The following is a 19,629-nucleotide window of genomic DNA, read 5'->3' on the forward strand; positions in this document are numbered from 1 at the left end:
ACGAACGCCCTTGTTCTGTATACAGGCTGACAGCAGGCAATTTAGGACCCTGCTAAATGAGGGTGATGTCCCCATGTGCTTCCTTTGAGTGGCAAAATCCTTCGTCTAAGGCAGGTGGGCTTTTTTAAAATTTGGTTGAAGACCATATGTTGGAGGTGGTATCACGGCACAAGCCGCCGACCGTCTCAGAAGAAAGTGTGCATGGGAGGATATTATTTGCATAGGACAGCCCTCTTCTCAGTCCCATTCTTATGCTGCAGTTGCCATGAAGTGTTACTAGAGGGCAGCAGTATGAACAAAAGAGCACACTGAGGCTTTTCTTCTGCTTGCTGACATGATTCTTGTTCATGGTGGTCTTGCAGGGCCTAAAGAGTGAAGGACTGCGTTGACTGAGGGGATGAGGAATGGCAGGCCTGTATTTGTGGTGAAGGGGGAATAATTAGAAGGTAAACAGCAATATGAAAACGTCAAAGCATATATGTTTGCTGAGTGATTGAGTCTGTGTGTCGCGTGTCTCTTTGAAGGGAGATGTGAGAAAGGAATAGCAGCACCGTAGACTTCAGATGGGAGAGAGCAAGCAAGGATGAATATTACCCTCAAATCCAAATACTTACAGTACCTCAAAGATGACAAGTGCGATATGATGTTCTGCAATTGTAAGGATTTGCCATGTGTGGTACATAAATATGCATGGTTAGTGAGGTTTTTCCCAGAATGTGAGTATCGTTAGGCTGGCAAATGTCAGGCACTCCTTTGGGAGTATGAGGCCAAGAAAAAATTTGGGAAGTTTGCTACAGTCATCTGTAGGATCGAAAGACACTGGGGAATCCTTACAGAGGGAGCCAGGCTGCACAACATGTTATTACAGTTGGACAGAAATCTTTAGCAGGGACTTTTGTCTACCCCCAATGTGGGACCAGGACCGCAGTACCTCTGTGTCTCTGAAACATATGTTGACCTCTGTACACCACCATCTCAATATCCCTCAAATGTTCCCTCCTGGTACCCCAGCTTTGGTAGTGCATCAACCAGGTTTCAATCATTTGAGTGACCACAAGCACCCTTCCTATGTGCCTTCCATTTACATTCAGTCAGTAACCCAGCTGCTTCGTTCGCTGTTCAATCTCAAGTGACAGTTGGATGCACATCGCAGGGGTATACAGACATTTACCGTACTGTACAGCCCCTCTCAGTACAGCCAGACTACACTTCTTAAAATCATGAAACATGTTTTGCCCAACAGTAAGGCCAGGCCTTTCCTCTGTAGTTCATAGCCAACGTAAGGAGGAAAAAATCAACTGAAGAGCATGCCAAAATTCTCTACAGACACTGCCAATCCTCACACTTCTGCCTATTTGCATGCCGAGGTTATTCACTATGACCCACCAAACCAATTGCCAACAGTAGCCTCTCCCTGCCTCATTCGTATGCTCCGATGCCACCTATATTTAGCAAGTGTTAGTGCTCTCGGATTTTGTAGTGCGATTCGCTATAGCCTCTGTTTTCAACAGAAATGTCCTAAAGGTACCTATACCAATCTGCCGGGTGGGGAGGAAGGGGGCTGCTGCTGCTGGCAGTAACATTTTGGGGCACCCGACCTGCAAAAATACAGCCACATGCTCCTTGTTTTACCTTTCAATACCATAACTGCAGAAGAATCGTATGGTGACCCCTGTTGGTAATAGAAACTGTCAAACAGCATCTTGCCTCCCCCCCCATTGCCCCTAACCATTTGGGGTACACCCCATGAGGGAGGATCAGAGCAATAAAAACTAATGGTAGCCCCCCCAAAAAGTACCTGGAAGCCATGCCATTCTGTGCACCTCATCGCCTTCACGTTGCGCCCAAGCACCTTTTAATACTGAACCCCCCATTTTTGACTGCCCCTCCCAACAGAAATCAGAGAGTATAGGGGGGTGCAGTAAAAAAGTATTTGCACTTTCCCACAATAAGTCAGGATCCTACTCCACCTATTCCTCTGCTCTCTGACCCCACCCATATACCCCTCCTCTCTGACCCCACCCACTCTGACTAGGCTGCTCCTGAACCCCTCCTCTCTGACCCCACCCACTCTGACTTGGCTCCTCCTATACCCCTCCTCTCCGACCGAGCTCCTCCTATACCCCTCCTCTCTCACCCAGCTCCTCCTATACCCCTCCTCTCTGACCCCACCCACTCTGACTTGGCTCCTCCTATACCCCTCCTCTCTCTGACCCCACCCACTCTGACTTGGCTCCTCCTATACCCCTCCTCTCTCACCCAGCTCCTCCTATACCCCTCCTCTCTGACCCCACCCACTCTGACTTGGCTCCTCCTATACCCCTCCTCTCTCACCCAGCTCCTCCTATACCCCTCCTCTCTGACCCCACCCACTCTGACTTGGCTCCTCCTATACCCCTCCTCTCTCACCCAGCTCCTCCTATACCCCTCCTCTCTGACCCCACCCACTCTGACTAGGCTGCTCCTGAACCCCTCCTCTCTGACCCCACCCACTCTGACTAGGCTCCTCCTATACCCCTCCTCTCCGACCGAGCTCCTCCTATACCCCTCCTCTCTCACCCAGCTCCTCCTATACCCCTCCTCTCCGAACTAGCTCCTCCTTTACCCCTCCTCTCCGAACTAGCTCCTCCTATACCCCTACCCTCTGACCCCACCCACTCACTACTTACCAACCAACCTGCAATCCCTCATTCACTAGGCATGATTCCACTCTTACACAACACACAGACACATTTTACTTACCAATTGGCCCTTTAGGCCCACCTCCAACTTACCTCTGCTCTGCCACCATCAGTCACCTGGTGCCGAACCCGGGATTTGAACCCTGGTTGCCTGGATGGAAGGCAGGCACTTACCCACTGGACCACACTGGTTTCCATGTAAGTAGCATATCAAATTGTCCTTATGTCATGGTCATCCTTTTCATGTGCAATGGATGCCGCAGGGAAGGACACCAAGGCCTGTATGTTGCTTATAGTTACTACTGCAATCCTCTAGACCACCAAGGAGCTATAGCTCAAAGGTAAGTCTTGTACCTTTGGTGGGGACAGCCCTCACAGGCCAGGGTTCGAATCCTGCCAATGCTGTAGAAGTATCCCAAGGTGGAAATTTTCAAAAAGTGAATAGTTTTTTTTTTTGCAAATTTTTTTTTTACTTGGTAACAGAGGAGAAAAGTGGACACTCTTTTTGGCATGTGTGTCCCGAAATTTCAAATGTTTTCCCTCATGACCTTCTACCAACCGCCCTATCTCTCAAGTAGGTGCAATAGGGACAAGGCCTTATCTTCCTTTATCAATGTCTTCATTCTTTGTCCTTTAAGTTTGGTGAATTGCAGAGTGCAATTGTGGTATTGGGGGTTATAACTGAGCACAAGAATAAGAGGAAGGGGCTACACTTGTTGTAAAATAGGTTGGATGATGGTGATTTTTTATTTTGGTGTGAGCCACTTGCTCAAATCAGGGGTTTTGTGTCAGTGAGCTTGGATAGAAATAAAGGTCAAGTATGAGCTCTGGCTAATGAAATGATGGGTCAAGTTTGAGGCAAGCTAGAGTCCATTTATTAGGTGCAATAAGAAGCTACAAAGATTGTTTCCTTTAAGAGACAGACAAGGGCAGAGTCAAGCCTTTGCTCTAATAGGTCTGCATCATGCCTGCTGCAGGATGTGAAGGAATGGACCTCCACAGCAGTGCGCTGTGCTGGGCTGGGCTGTGCAGGGCTGAGCTGGGCTGGGCTGGGCTGGGCTGGGCTGGGCTGGGCTGGGCTGGGCTGGGCTGGGCTGGGCTGGGCTGGGCTTGGCCTGCCCTGGCACTGTGAATTTAATCACCCACCTCCTTCCTTTGAGGAACGCTCACGAACGCCCACGAACGCCCTTGTTCTGTATACAGGCTGACAGCAGGCAATTTAGGACCCTGCTAAATGAGGGTGATGTCCCCATGTGCTTCCTTTGAGTGGCAAAATCCTTCGTCTAAGGCAGGTGGGCTTTTTTAAAATTTGGTTGAAGACCATATGTTGGAGGTGGTATCACGGCACAAGCCGCCGACCGTCTCAGAAGAAAGTGTGCATGGGAGGATATTATTTGCATAGGACAGCCCTCTTCTCAGTCCCATTCTTATGCTGCAGTTGCCATGAAGTGTTACTAGAGGGCAGCAGTATGAACAAAAGAGCACACTGAGGCTTTTCTTCTGCTTGCTGACATGATTCTTGTTCATGGTGGTCTTGCAGGGCCTAAAGAGTGAAGGACTGCGTTGACTGAGGGGATGAGGAATGGCAGGCCTGTATTTGTGGTGAAGGGGGAATAATTAGAAGGTAAACAGCAATATGAAAACGTCAAAGCATATATGTTTGCTGAGTGATTGAGTCTGTGTGTCGCGTGTCTCTTTGAAGGGAGATGTGAGAAAGGAATAGCAGCACCGTAGACTTCAGATGGGAGAGAGCAAGCAAGGATGAATATTACCCTCAAATCCAAATACTTACAGTACCTCAAAGATGACAAGTGCGATATGATGTTCTGCAATTGTAAGGATTTGCCATGTGTGGTACATAAATATGCATGGTTAGTGAGGTTTTTCCCAGAATGTGAGTATCGTTAGGCTGGCAAATGTCAGGCACTCCTTTGGGAGTATGAGGCCAAGATAAAATTTGGGAAGTTTGCTACAGTCATCTGTAGGATCGAAAGACACTGGGGAATCCTTACAGAGGGAGCCAGGCTGCACAAAATGTGATAACAGTTGGACAGAAATCTTTAGCAGGGACTTTTGTCTACCCCCAATGTGGGACCAGGACCGCAGTACCTCTGTGTCTCTGAAACATATGTTGACCTCTGCACACCACCATCTCAATACCCCTCAAATGTTCCCTCCTGGTACCCCAGCTTTGGTAGTGCATCAACCAGGTTTCAATCATTTGAGTGACCACAAGCACCCTTCCTATGTGCCTTCCATTTACATTCAGTCAGTAACCCAGCTGCTTCGTTCGCTGTTCAATCTCAAGTGACAGTTGGATGCACATCGCAGGGGTATACAGACATTTACCGTACTGTACAGCCCCTCTCAGTACAGCCAGACTACACTTCTTAAAATCATGAAACATGTTTTGCCCAACAGTAAGGCCAGGCCTTTCCTCTGTAGTTCATAGCCAACGTAAGGAGGAAAAAATCAACTGAAGCGCATGCCAAAATTCTCTACAGACACTGCCAATCCTCACACTTCTGCCTATTTGCATGCCGAGGTTATTCACTATGACCCACCAAACCAATTGCCAACAGTAGCCTCTCCCTGCCTCATTCGTATGCTCCGATGCCACCTTTATTTAGCAAGTGTTAGTGCTCTCGGATTTTGTAGTGCGATTCGCTATAGCCTCTGTTTTCAACAGAAATGTCCTAAAGGTACCTATACCAATCTGCCGGGTGGGGAGGAAGGGGGCTGCTGCTGCTGGCAGTAACATTTTGGGGCACCCGACCTGCAAAAATACAGCCACATGCTCCTTGTTTTACCTTTCAATACCATAACTGCAGAAGAATCGTATGGTGACCCCTGTTGGTAATAGAAACTGTCAAACAGCATCTTGCCTCCCCCCCGTTGCCCCTAACCATTTGGGGTACACCCCATGAGGGAGGATCAGAGCAATAAAAACTAATGGTAGCCCCCCCAAAAAGTACCTGGAAGCCATGCCATTCTGTGCACCTCATCGCCTTCACGTTGCGCCCAAGCACCTTTTAATACTGAACCCCCCATTTTTGACTGCCCCCTCCCAACAGAAATCAGAGAGTATTTGCACTTTCCCACAATAAGTCAGGATCCTACTCCACCTATTCCTCTGCTCTCTGACCCCACCCATATACCCCTCCTCTCTGACCCCACCCACTCTGACTAGGCTGCTCCTGAACCCCTCCTCTCTGACCCCACCCACTCTGACTTGGCTCCTCCTATACCCCTCCTATCCGACCCAGCTCCTCCTATACCCCTCCTCTCTGACCCAGCTCCTCCTACACCCCTCCTCTCTGACCCTACCCACTCTGACTAGGCTGCTACTGAACCCCTCATCTCTGACCCCACCCACTCTGACTAGGCTCCTCCTATACCCCTCCTCTCCGACCAAGCTTCTCCTATACCCCTCATCTCTCACCCAGCTCCTCCTATACCCCTCCCCTCTGACCCCACCCACTCACTACTTACCAACCAACCTGCAATCCCTCATTCACTAGGCATGATTCCACTCTTACACAACACACAGACACATTTTACTTACCAATTGGCCCTTTAGGCCCACCTCCAACTTACCTCTGCTCTGCCACCATCAGTCACCTGGTGCCGAACCCGGGATTTGAACCCTGGTTGCCTGGATGGAAGGCAGGCACTTACCCACTGGACCACACTGGTTTCCATGTAAGTAGCCTATCAAATTGTCCTAATGTCATGGTCATCCTTTTCATGTGCAATGGATGCCGCAGGGAAGGACACCAAGGCCTGTATGTTGCTTATAGTTACTACTGCAATCCTCTAGACCACCAAGGAGCTATAGCTCAAAGGTAAGTCTTGTACCTTTGGTGGGGACAGCCCTCACAGGCCAGGGTTCGAATCCTGCCAATGCTGTAGAAGTATCCCAAGGTGGAAATTTTCAAAAAGTGAATAGTTTTTTTTTTTGCAAATTTTTTTTTACTTGGTAACAGAGGAGAAAAGTGGACACTCTTTTTGGCATGTGTGTCCCGAAATTTCAAATGTTTTCCCTCATGACCTTCTACCAACCGCCCTATCTCTCAAGTAGGTGCAATAGGGACAAGGCCTTATCTTCCTTTATCAATGTCTTCATTCTTTGTCCTTTAAGTTTGGTGAATTGCAGAGTGCAATTGTGGTATTGGGGGTTATAACTGAGCACAAGAATAAGAGGAAGGGGCTACACTTGTTGTAAAATAGGTTGGATGATGGTGATTTTTTATTTTGGTGTGAGCCACTTGCTCAAATCAGGGGTTTTGTGTCAGTGAGCTTGGATAGAAATAAAGGTCAAGTATGAGCTCTGGCTAATGAAATGATGGGTCAAGTTTGAGGCAAGCTAGAGTCCATTTATTAGGTGCAATAAGAAGCTACAAAGATTGTTTCCTTTAAGAGACAGACAAGGGCAGAGTCAAGCCTTTGCTCTAATAGGTCTGCATCATGCCTGCTGCAGGATGTGAAGGAATGGACCTCCACAGCAGTGCGCTGTGCCGGGCTGGGCTGTGCAGGGCTGAGCTGGGCTGGGCTGGGCTGGGCTGGGCTGGGCTGGGCCTGCCCTGGCACTGTGAATTTAATCACCCACCTCCTTCCTTTGAGGAACGCTCACGAACGCCCACAAACGCCCTTGTTCTGTATACAGGCTGACAGCAGGCAATTTAGGACCCTGCTAAATGAGGGTGATGTCCCCATGTGCTTCCTTTGAGTGGCAAAATCCTTCGTCTAAGGCAGGTGGGCTTTTTTAAAATTTGGTTGAAGACCATATGTTGGAGGTGGTATCACGGCACAAGCCGCCGACCGTCTCAGAAGAAAGTGTGCATGGGAGGATATTATTTGCATAGGACAGCCCTCTTCTCAGTCCCATTCTTATGCTGCAGTTGCCATGAAGTGTTACTAGAGGGCAGCAGTATGAACAAAAGAGCACACTGAGGCTTTTCTTCTGCTTGCTGACATGATTCTTGTTCATGGTGGTCTTGCAGGGCCTAAAGAGTGAAGGACTGCGTTGACTGAGGGGATGAGGAATGGCAGGCCTGTATTTGTGGTGAAGGGGGAATAATTAGAAGGTAAACAGCAATATGAAAACGTCAAAGCATATATGTTTGCTGAGTGATTGAGTCTGTGTGTCGCGTGTCTCTTTGAAGGGAGATGTGAGAAAGGAATAGCAGCACCGTAGACTTCAGATGGGAGAGAGCAAGCAAGGATGAATATTACCCTCAAATCCAAATACTTACAGTACCTCAAAGATGACAAGTGCGATATGATGTTCTGCAATTGTAAGGATTTGCCATGTGTGGTACATAAATATGCATGGTTAGTGAGGTTTTTCCCAGAATGTGAGTATCGTTAGGCTGGCAAATGTCAGGCACTCCTTTGGGAGTATGAGGCCAAGAAAAAATTTGGGAAGTTTGCTACAGTCATCTGTAGGATCGAAAGACACTGGGGAATCCTTACAGAGGGAGCCAGGCTGCACAACATGTTATTACAGTTGGACAGAAATCTTTAGCAGGGACTTTTGTCTACCCCCAATGTGGGACCAGGACCGCAGTACCTCTGTGTCTCTGAAACATATGTTGACCTCTGCACACCACCATCTCAATACCCCTCAAATGTTCCCTCCTGGTACCCCAGCTTTGGTAGTGCATCAACCAGGTTTCAATCATTTGAGTGACCACAAGCACCCTTCCTATGTGCCTTCCATTTACATTCAGTCAGTAACCCAGCTGCTTCGTTCGCTGTTCAATCTCAAGTGACAGTTGGATGCACATTGCAGGGGTATACAGACATTTACCGTACTGTACAGCCCCTCTCAGGACAGCCAGACTACACTTCTTAAAATCATGAAACATGATTTGCCCAACAGTAAGGCCAGGCCTTTCCTCTGTAGTTCATAGCCAACGTAAGGAGGAAAAAATCAACTGAAGAGCATGCCAAAATTCTCTACAGACACTGCCAATCCTCACACTTCTGCCTATTTGCATGCTGAGGTTATTCACTATGACCCACCAAACCAATTGCCAACAGTAGCCTCTCCCTGCCTCATTCGTATGCTCCGATGCCACCTTTATTTAGCAAGTGTTAGTGCTCTCGGATTTTGTAGTGCGATTCGCTATAGCCTCTGTTTTCAACAGAAATGTCCTAAAGGTACCTATACCAATCTGCCGGGTGGGGAGGAAGGGGGCTGCTGCTGCTGGCAGTAACATTTTGGGGCACCCGACCTGCAAAAATACAGCCACATGCTCCTTGTTTTACCTTTCAATACCATAACTGCAGAAGAATCGTATGGTGACCCCTGTTGGTAATAGAAACTGTCAAACAGCATCTTGCCTCCCCCCCCGTTGCCCCTAACCATTTGGGGTACACCCCATGAGGGAGGATCAGAGCAATAAAAACTAATGGTAGCCCCCCCAAAAAGTACCTGGAAGCCATGCCATTCTGTGCACCTCATCGCCTTCACGTTGCGCCCAAGCACCTTTTAATACTGAACCCCCCATTTTTGACTGCCCCCTCCCAACAGAAATCAGAGAGTATTTGCACTTTCCCACAATAAGTCAGGATCCTACTCCACCTATTCCTCTGCTCTCTGACCCCACCCATATACCCCTCCTCTCTGACCCCACCCACTCTGACTAGGCTGCTCCTGAACCCCTCCTCTCTGACCCCACCCACTCTGACTTGGCTCCTCCTATACCCCTCCTCTCCGACCGAGCTCCTCCTATACCCCTCCTCTCTCACCCAGCTCCTCCTATACCCCTCCTCTCTGACCCCACCCACTCTGACTAGGCTCCTCCTATACCCCTCCTATTCGACCCAGCTCCTCCTATACCCCTCCTCTCTGACCCAGCTCCTCCTACACCCCTCCTCTCTGACCCTACCCACTCTGACTAGGCTGCTCCTGAACCCCTCATCTCTGACCCCACCCACTCTGACTAGGCTCCTCCTATACCCCTCCTCTCCGACCAAGCTCCTCCTATACCCCTCATCTCTCACCCAGCTCCTCCTATACCCCTCCCCTCTGACCCCACCCACTCACTACTTACCAACCAACCTGCAATCCCTCATTCACTAGGCATGATTCCACTCTTACACAACACACAGACACATTTTACTTACCAATTGGCCCTTTAGGCCCACCTCCAACTTACCTCTGCTCTGCCACCATCAGTCACCTGGTGCCGAACCCGGGATTTGAACCCTGGTTGCCTGGATGGAAGGCAGGCACTTACCCACTGGACCACACTGGTTTCCATGTAAGTAGCCTATCAAATTGTCCTAATGTCATGGTCATCCTTTTCATGTGCAATGGATGCCGCAGGGAAGGACACCAAGGCCTGTATGTTGCTTATAGTTACTACTGCAATCCTCTAGACCACCAAGGAGCTATAGCTCAAAGGTAAGTCTTGTACCTTTGGTGGGGACAGCCCTCACAGGCCAGGGTTCGAATCCTGCCAATGCTGTAGAAGTATCCCAAGGTGGAAATTTTCAAAAAGTGAATAGTTTTTTTTTTTGCAAATTTTTTTTTGCTTGGTAACAGAGGAGAAAAGTGGACACTCTTTTTGGCATGTGTGTCCCGAAATTTCAAATGTTTTCCCTCATGACCTTCTACCAACCGCCCTATCTCTCAAGTAGGTGCAATAGGGACAAGGCCTTATCTTCCTTTATCAATGTCTTCATTCTTTGTCCTTTAAGTTTGGTGAATTGCAGAGTGCAATTGTGGTATTGGGGGTTATAACTGAGCACAAGAATAAGAGGAAGGGGCCACACTTGTTGTAAAATAGGTTGGATGATGGTGATTTTTTATTTTGGTGTGAGCCACTTGCTCAAATCAGGGGTTTTGTGTCAGTGAGCTTGGATAGAAATAAAGGTCAAGTATGAGCTCTGGCTAATGAAATGATGGGTCAAGTTTGAGGCAAGCTAGAGTCCATTTATTAGGTGCAATAAGAAGCTACAAAGATTGTTTCCTTTAAGAGACAGACAAGGGCAGAGTCAAACCTTTGCTCTAATAGGTCTGCATCATGCCTGCTGCAGGATGTGAAGGAATGGACCTCCACAGCAGTGCGCTGTGCCGGGCTGGGCTGTGCAGGGCTGAGCTGGGCTGGGCTGGGCCTGCCCTGGCACTGTGAATTTAATCACCCACCTCCTTCCTTTGAGGAACGCTCACGAACGCCCACGAACGCCCTTGTTCTGTATACAGGCTGACAGCAGGCAATTTAGGACCCTGCTAAATGAGGGTGATGTCCCCATGTGCTTCCTTTGAGTGGCAAAATCCTTCGTCTAAGGCAGGTGGGCTTTTTTAAAATTTGGTTGAAGACCATATGTTGGAGGTGGTATCACGGCACAAGCCGCCGACCGTCTCAGAAGAAAGTGTGCATGGGAAGATATTATTTGCATAGGACAGCCCTCTTCTCAGTCCCATTCTTATGCTGCAGTTGCCATGAAGTGTTACTAGAGGGCAGCAGTATGAACAAAAGAGCACACTGAGGCTTTTCTTCTGCTTGCTGACATGATTCTTGTTCATGGTGGTCTTGCAGGGCCTAAAGAGTGAAGGACTGCGTTGACTGAGGGGATGAGGAATGGCAGGCCTGTATTTGTGGTGAAGGGTGGAGTTCTGGACTTTTTGGTTCCGTCCAGAGGTGTCAGGGTACAACACCCAAAGACCCCGGAGTTCCACCTGCCTTGGTGCACAAATGAACAGAAACACGGGCTTCTCGATGGTGGCGTCAAAGACCAAAGGTTTATTACTGCAGGGACACAGAAGTCATAGATACTACACACGGGCAGTAACCAGGAGCCTGTTCGATTTGTACAAAGTGGGTCGCTCCTTATATACTAAAAATTGTGCTCTAGGCAAATATTTCACATGTCGGTACATTCCCAAACCTTTGTGTCTCTAAACAATAAATATTTGACGTTACACAGGAACCGTCGATAAAATCTGATACCAAACATCTACGAAGAGGGGTTCCCACTAGTTCATCACAATCCCCTGTCAATATTGCTTTCAGGACCCGGACCGCCTCATCGTAAAGTTCGTTACCTCCCCCTAATAAAGATTCAGAAAGAAAGAAACAGAGCCAGGTGTGGAAGATAGAAAAGTGGGATAAGGGATGTTTGTAGGTCGTAAATGGGCAAGGCTACCGGCTTCGGCCGCCTAATCATGATCAGGTACAATGGACACGAAGACCAGTTTGGCAAGACTGGCCTTGGGCAGAGGAGGCAGCCTTTGTCGAGTCATGCAGCTACAGCGTGATCTGGTTTAAGGTGCACGTGTCATGTAAGAGGTGAATCTCCGGCTAAGGCTACGTGTCCTTAATCAAAGTGGAGTAAATGAAATGATCAGAGGCTATTGCATATGTGAGGGCAAGGAAACACAAAATGGCGGCCATGATCTAAGATGGATGCCGTGGGTATATCAGAAATATGTCAATGGAAGGAGTGCTCTTGCTCGTAGCGTAGCGAAAACACTAGGATATACTAAATGGATCATTTGCGGTTCACTGATACCAATACTATGTATTTCCGACAAACTTGAAAACACGGGTTCAAGTCGTCACGGAACCGTCACGGAACCTCAGACCCTCCTTTTGCCCTTACATAGGCAATTACTCAATCTATGTCTGAATCTAGTTCTATGCTCATCAGGTCAGTGACATGCTGTTGTATCATCATCCTTTCTCGTGTCTTTTCTCCAAACGCAGGTGGTTTTCTGAGACAAGTTGCAGCACAAAGACTACACAGAGCAGGACCACACTGGATAATCAGACAACATGAGAATAGGAATACTAAGATGACACCAATGACCATTAGAATCTTCCATCCCCACACTGAGATCAGAGTCCAAACCCACTCCATGAAGGACCAGTTTCCCTTGTCTACATGTATTGAGTCCGAAATCTTGTGCAACTTAGAGATCGCCTCGTAGACTGTTGGAGCATTATTAGGAATAAAGACACAGCAGCTCGATTGGATCATTCTGCATACCCCACCTCGATCTGCAAGTATAACGTCTAGAACCATACGGTTCTGCAACGTCATGAGCCTATCCGCCTGAAGCTCAGCTGTCAGATTGCTAAGGGCACCAGCAGTTTCAGTAATAGTAGATTCAACTACCCGTGTTAGCTGACGTATGTTTCTACTATTGGCCATAGGTCCCCAGAACGGAAGGAAGCCTTTGAAGAAGTCTCCAGCTTCCTGACCAGCTGTATCTTCCTTGCTGAAGACACCTCTCGCTACTCTTGTTCTGTGGTAATCAGGTGAAGCAGTGTATGTCGGAGGCAATAATCGAGCAATATAACATGATCCTGAGAAGTCGGCAGGCAACCATGTATAAGCTCTGTCTCGACAAATGAAATAGGTACCCCTAGCAGTAAGAAAGGCAGGGGAAGAGTTAGCCGGAAACACATAAGTCTCTACGCACTCACTCCTCCCTAGCTGAGCTCTCGGATTTCTCCCATTACCTTGCAAACAGACCTGACCTCGGTGAGGTACGACCCAGATTGGAGTTGAGCTTTTACGCTTGCTTTCTCCTAAACTAAGGCGATACTCTGAAGTATTCCAACTTAAATATACTCGCAATTCGTCTCTAGGGTATGATGGAGTATTATTGACGTCCTTGACCATATCAATAATTCCCTGGACTAAAGCTTTGTTAGCAGAGTTATATTTAGTGGAACGTGGTGGACGTGGAGGATAGGTTTCGAGAGCATAAGCAAAGATGGTTTGGAAAGCCTGAAATGATCCATTATAGCTGTAAGGCAAAACCAGATATGGAATACCTTTATCCATAGTGTGAGGTATCAAGCCACATACCCAGCAGTCTGTAGTGTTAACTACCAGTTGGTGTTGGTGCAAGAGCTGTACAAAAGTGTTGTTGGTGAATTCTGAGCGTCTGGCTTGCTCATGTTCCGGAAACGAGTGAAAAGAGTGTATAGAGGAAACAGTAGAAATAGCAGGATCAAGGGGAGGTACTGTAGAAACTGGCACAAAAATCAAATTTATGCTAAAGACGATTCCACCCACCAATGTTGCTAAAACAATCAAAAATGTAACGGCACATTGCATCAAGAAACATTTGCTGTGAAGAATTCTATTAAGTCTGTTTCTGCGAACGTAAATCACATTCTTTCGTTGCAGCGCAGGAAGCTCCATCTTCTACAATCCGCTCGCGACCACTGATGATGTGTACGTAGATGAAAATGCCTCTATCAGCCCTGGGAGTTCCCAGAACCAACAGAAAGATCGACCTTGTGTCAGACCCCTGCAAATTCAAACTAGGCACACAGCCACGACCCTACGGCTACCCAGACGGCAAGGCAATTTTAAAAACAATAAACAATAGCAAACTTCCTGGCTGAAGGCAAAAGTTCAAAATATATATAAATATATCAAAATCACAGTATGCAGTTGCCTGCTTTATTAGTCCTTTTTATGGCTTCTAAGGTTGTATCTTTTCTTCGCTGGTACTGTCTGATCGGAAAATAGTGTATTACTAGCAGCTGTTGCAGAGTTTAAGTTCGCAGATAGCAAAGTTTCTTGTGATGCTGGAGACAAATGTTCAGTGTTCAAAGGAGTCCTTTCAGGAGGAGAGTCAAGTTTCAAAGTGTCAGTAATCAAATCGGCATCGCTGAAAGGGACAAATTTCGGAGTTGTTTCAGCTTCGGAGGCACCAATTCCCTTCTTCACCCAGTCGTCGTAAGGCAGCGGCAAAGGAACACGCTTTACATGAGAGGCGTGAATCCAATGTTTACGGCCAGCGACACGTACAGCTGTCCTCGTTGCCAGTAGGACCTGGAAGGGGCCGATGTAGCGAGGCTGAAGATTCTTTGTCCTCGCAAAATTTCTGACCACCACGTGGTCGCCGGGTTTCAGCTGATGCCCTGGACTCTCCGGAGGTTTTGGCAAAGCATCAAAGACCTGTTGATGAATAAGACTTAATTTAGCAGTCAAGTCGTAAAGGTAGTCTATCAACATAGGATATTCAATGGAGCAAAACCTTTTAGGCCTTGGCACACCCCAGATATTTGCTGGGCGGCCAAACACAATCTCATATGGAGAAAGCCCTATTCTAGAATGCACTGTTGCTCTCGTTGATAACAAAGCCAAAGGAAGTGCGTCTGGCCAAGCCAAACCTGTGGATGCTTGTATCTTGGCTATCTTAAGCTTGAGGGTGCCATTGTAACCCTCGACTAAACCAGCAGACTGGGGATGGTTTGCACTATGGAATTTTTGTTTCAATCCTAGACCAGCACACACACTCTGCATAACTTTCCCTATAAACTCACTTCCGTTATCTGACCATACAATCCGTGGCATTCCAAACCTAGGGAAATATTCCTTGAGAAGAATTTTGGCAGTTGATAGGGCAGTGTTGTCCTTTAATGGGTATGCTTCTATCCACCTGGAAAAAGCACAAACTACCACCAGGACGTACTTTAAATTGTTGCAGCGTTCCATGTGAATGAAGTCTAACTGAATCACTTCAAAGGGGCAGGAAGGAGGAGCGAAATGACCAGCTGGAGTTGGAGTTCCCTTGCCAGGATTATGCATCAAGCACACCATACAATTTTTCACCACTCTCTCTGCACACTTACTGATTCCCTCATTCTTCCAGACCGGAGCTAACATTTTACATATCCCTTTAGAACTTATGTGCGCCACTCCATGCGTCATCGTCACTACTGCAAGCACATATGCATCAGGCAACATCCAACGCTGCTGTTCTGTCAAATCAATCCAACATCCATTCGAGTCCAACTTGCCCGTACTTTCTCTCCATACACGTTTCTCTTCCTCAGTCGCTTCTTTCTGAATCTCTTTCACACTTTCCATAGTGTCCTCACACATTCCAGACTCAGCAATCCATCTTGCAGACGTAGCAACATACATTCTACTCATCATGTCTCTAGCTGTTTGTTTAGCGGTTTCATCAGCAAAGGCATTTCCCCGACCAACATCATCCGTGATCGCTTTATGAGCACTGCACTTCACAATCGCAACTTCAGTCGGTAAGGTTAGAGATTCCAACAAGTCGTTAACTAGCTGACCATGTTGAATCTTAGTCCCATGGGACGTAATGAAACCCCTTTCTCTCCACAACCGGCCAAAACTATGGGCCACGTCAAATGCGTACTGACTATCTGTAAACACATTCACTCTCTTTCCCTCAGCTAAAACACACGCTCTCGTAAGAGCTATTAATTCTGCTGCTTGGGCAGAATTCTGACTCACTCTTGCAGTCTCCACAATCGTCTTCAAAGTCGTTACCGCGTAGGCAGCAGTCACATCACCATTCTCCAATTTAAAACATGACCCGTCCACATACAGCGTACCATCCGGGTCGGATAGGGGAGTATCCCTCAAGTCGATGCGACCTTTTGTCTCTTCCTCCGTTTTGAAATAGCAGTCATGTGGCTCAGAATCACTCGACTCTTGATCAGTCGGCAACAATGTTGCTGGATTCAATACATTGCATCTTTTGATCTGAATATGACTCGCTAATAACGTCAGCTCGTAACCAGATAATCTCGCACTAGTAAGGTGTTGTGTCTTCGTTCGGTTCATGAGTGTATCCACTGCATGAGGAACCATGACCACTAGCATATTGTTCATCACCAAACCAGCAGATTGTCGAATGGAAGCTGCAGCTGCCGCTGTAGCCCTCAAACAACTAGGCAATGCTCTAGCTACCGGATCTAATGTTGATGAGAAATACGCACAAGGGCGTTGTTTATCACCAAACTTCTGTGTCAGAACACTCAACGCGCAACCTTCTCTTTCGTGAACGTAGAGCGTGAATGGCTTGCTATAATCAGGTGTACCCAATACAGGAGCTGAACACAGTGCTTTTCGTAACTCAATAAAACTCTCTTGACATTCATCAGACCATGGCACCGGACTCGGAACATTTTTCCCAGTCAAAGCTACCAATGGTTTCGCTAAAAGTGAAAAATTTGGAATCCACTGCCTACAGTAAGAGGTAATACCTAGAAAGGCACGTACTTCTCTCTGTGTGCGTGGAACACTCATCTGCGTAATTGCTTTTATTCTCTCTGGGGTCAACTTCCTTCCCTCCTTTGATAAGAGGTGACCTAGGTAGGTTACTTCTTGGCAACAATATTGCATTTTGGAAGGTGACACCTTGTGATTCAAATTAGACAAATGATGCAATAGTGAAATTGTAGCTGCTTTGCAAGTTTCCTTGTCATCGGCAGCCACTAAAAGATCGTCTACGTACTGTACTAGGGCAGAACCTGGAGGAAGGACAAAAGAATCTAGCTGACTTTTTAAAGCTTGACTGTAAATGGATGGACTTTCACAATAGCCTTGTGGAGCGCGTTTAAATCTGAAACTGCGACCTCCTAAACAGAAGCCGAAAATATCCCTACTTTCTTCAGCTATCGGAATGCTGAAAAAGGCATTCTTAAGGTCTATAACTGAGAACCACGTAGCTGTGGCAGGAATCAATGTTAACAAGGCAGTAATGTCTGGCACTACAGGAAACTGCGGAATTACAATCTTATTAACTTCTCTAAGGTCTATGACAAACCTATAAACTGGAGGCTTTGTAGGATCAGTTCGTTTCAAGATCGGCAATACAGGACTGTTACAGACATTTCCTCGCGTTTCTTCAACCACACCTTTCTTAATCAAATCTTGCACAATTAGTAAAAGTGCACGTTCTCCTTCACTTGAGATTTTATATTGAGGAATTCTTGGAAATTTTACATTCGCTTTCAAAGTTACTACATACGGTGGAATTTCTAGTAGACCTACATCGTTGGGACCAGTCGCCCAAAGAGAATCAGGGAGTGAACGTAGCTCCGGCGGGAGTGCGTCCATTGACAAGTACATCGGAGAGGTGAGTCTTTTACCCAAAGTAAGCTGTACTCCTTCCGGAGAACAGTACAATGTCGCATATAGTCGTTTTAACAAATCTAAACCAAGCAGATTTTCATTACAACCTGTCGTCAAAATCAGGGGTGCTTTCAAGTGACACGGTCCAACAGAAATAGACAAAGGACCAGATATCGGGTTGTACACAGGGGCGCCTGAAAAACCTACGGAAACATTTGTTGAGCCAGACAAAGGTGCGCCAGGGAGTTTCGCATGCATGATAGAACTTTTCGCGGCACCAGTATCCAACAGAAACGGTTCGACTACACCTGATGTTGCTACTGCGACATAAGGCCCACTCTGATCCACTGGAACTGATACTACTCCCTTTCTCTGTCCATGGCTGTCCTAGTACCCATTTTGTTGAAAACCCTCTTCTACTTCACAATAATCTTCAACAAGATATTGCTGAGATCTATTTTGCTGAACAGATTGTCCATTTCGTTGATCAAAGTGATTGGATGGACGATCATTAGTTTGTGGAGGCATAGCACCTCGTCCTCGTCCTCTAGAATTCTGCACAAAACCACCACGACCTCTCTGAGCTGCTGCTGCATTATTTTGCGCTAAGATCGGACATTCATTTTTATAGTGACCCTCTTTCTTACAGTACGCGCACTGATTCCACTGATATTGAGGCCTTGATGTACTATAATCTGTCCTTTGATATGAGTTTTGCTGTGTATTAGTCTGATTCGTACGAGGCGGATACGCCTGCTGCAAAAGAACTTTAGTTTTTAAATCTTTCGTTTTCTTCTCTGATTTCTCCTTTTCCTCTTTATCCCTATTTTCGTAGTACTGTGCAGTCGCAAGTATTTGCGCTGTCGTAGATACAGCCCACGCACTTTCTGAGTCTTTCAATTTATTGCATAATTCAGGTAACAAATTATGCACAAATTTATCGACAAAGAGTCTTTGTCCCCCTTCTGTGCTCATATCCTGACCACTATGATCTACAAAAGTCTCTTCGAACCTCGTGAAGAAGTCCGAGACGCTTTCGTCTTTCTTCTGTTTACACGCTGACAACTTGTCCCAATTAACACGCAATGCTGGCATCAGAGTCTTCATTAAATCAATTATTCTACCTGGCAGATTAGCAATCAAAGGTTCGGGTTTCGCACCACCTATTTGTTGAGCATCTGCTGCAGTGATAGCTGCCCAATCACCACCTAAAGTAGCCTGATGATCCTCTCTACGAATTTTAGCCCACACTGGTTGCGGAACTACATTACCAAACAACATATCAATGTCGGCTAAGTTCATTATACAAGCCTCAACTGTCTGCGTCAATTCCTTGTAATATCCAGCTGGATTCTTACGTGGATCTGGCAAGGCCTGTTTCACTGCTAACACTTCTGCTCGCTTCCATGGAATATGTATCCATACTCTTTGGAACTGTGCTGGAGCAGCTGCAATTCCTGCATTATCATCACGTTGTACTGCTTCGCGCCAAATTGGAGGAACCTCCCTCATAGGATATTGGCGACTTGGCTTCACTTTACCTTTCTCTAAATCTCTCGGTGAACGAAGAGATGGATCACTCCTAAAACTTAAAATGAGTTCCATCGCTTGCTTTATATTCTCACCCACTATCATTCCAGCAGCAAACTCCTTTTGAACTTTAATTAAATCTTCCAAATCTGATTCGACATCGTCTTCTTCTATCTCTTCACGTAACAATGAGCACATCTCATCAAAGACGTACCGTTGCGTTGGCTCTCCCCATTGCATAAATGTCTCTAACACATCTCTCGTACTATATCTTCTACCCTTCGAAATCCATCTGAGAGCCGTGGAGTCTAAAACTCCCCGTTCCTCAGTACTTGGAAGCTGACTCCGTCTCTGAACAGAGTCAGGAGTAGGAGTCTTAATCAAGGTTTTATATATAGGAGACAGCATATTAGTAACGGAATCAGTGATTCTTCGACGAACAGAAAGTGGAGTTAGTACACTCGCAGACATAGAGAATGCAGTAGAGGTAGGAATAGATGACGAAACAGTAGGAGTATTGAGGAAAATAGTTTGAGGACCAGTA

This window comes from Lissotriton vulgaris, chromosome 1_1 (assembly GCF_964263255.1).
Source record: "Lissotriton vulgaris chromosome 1_1, aLisVul1.2, whole genome shotgun sequence".
Taxonomy (NCBI): Eukaryota; Metazoa; Chordata; class Amphibia; order Caudata; family Salamandridae; genus Lissotriton; species Lissotriton vulgaris.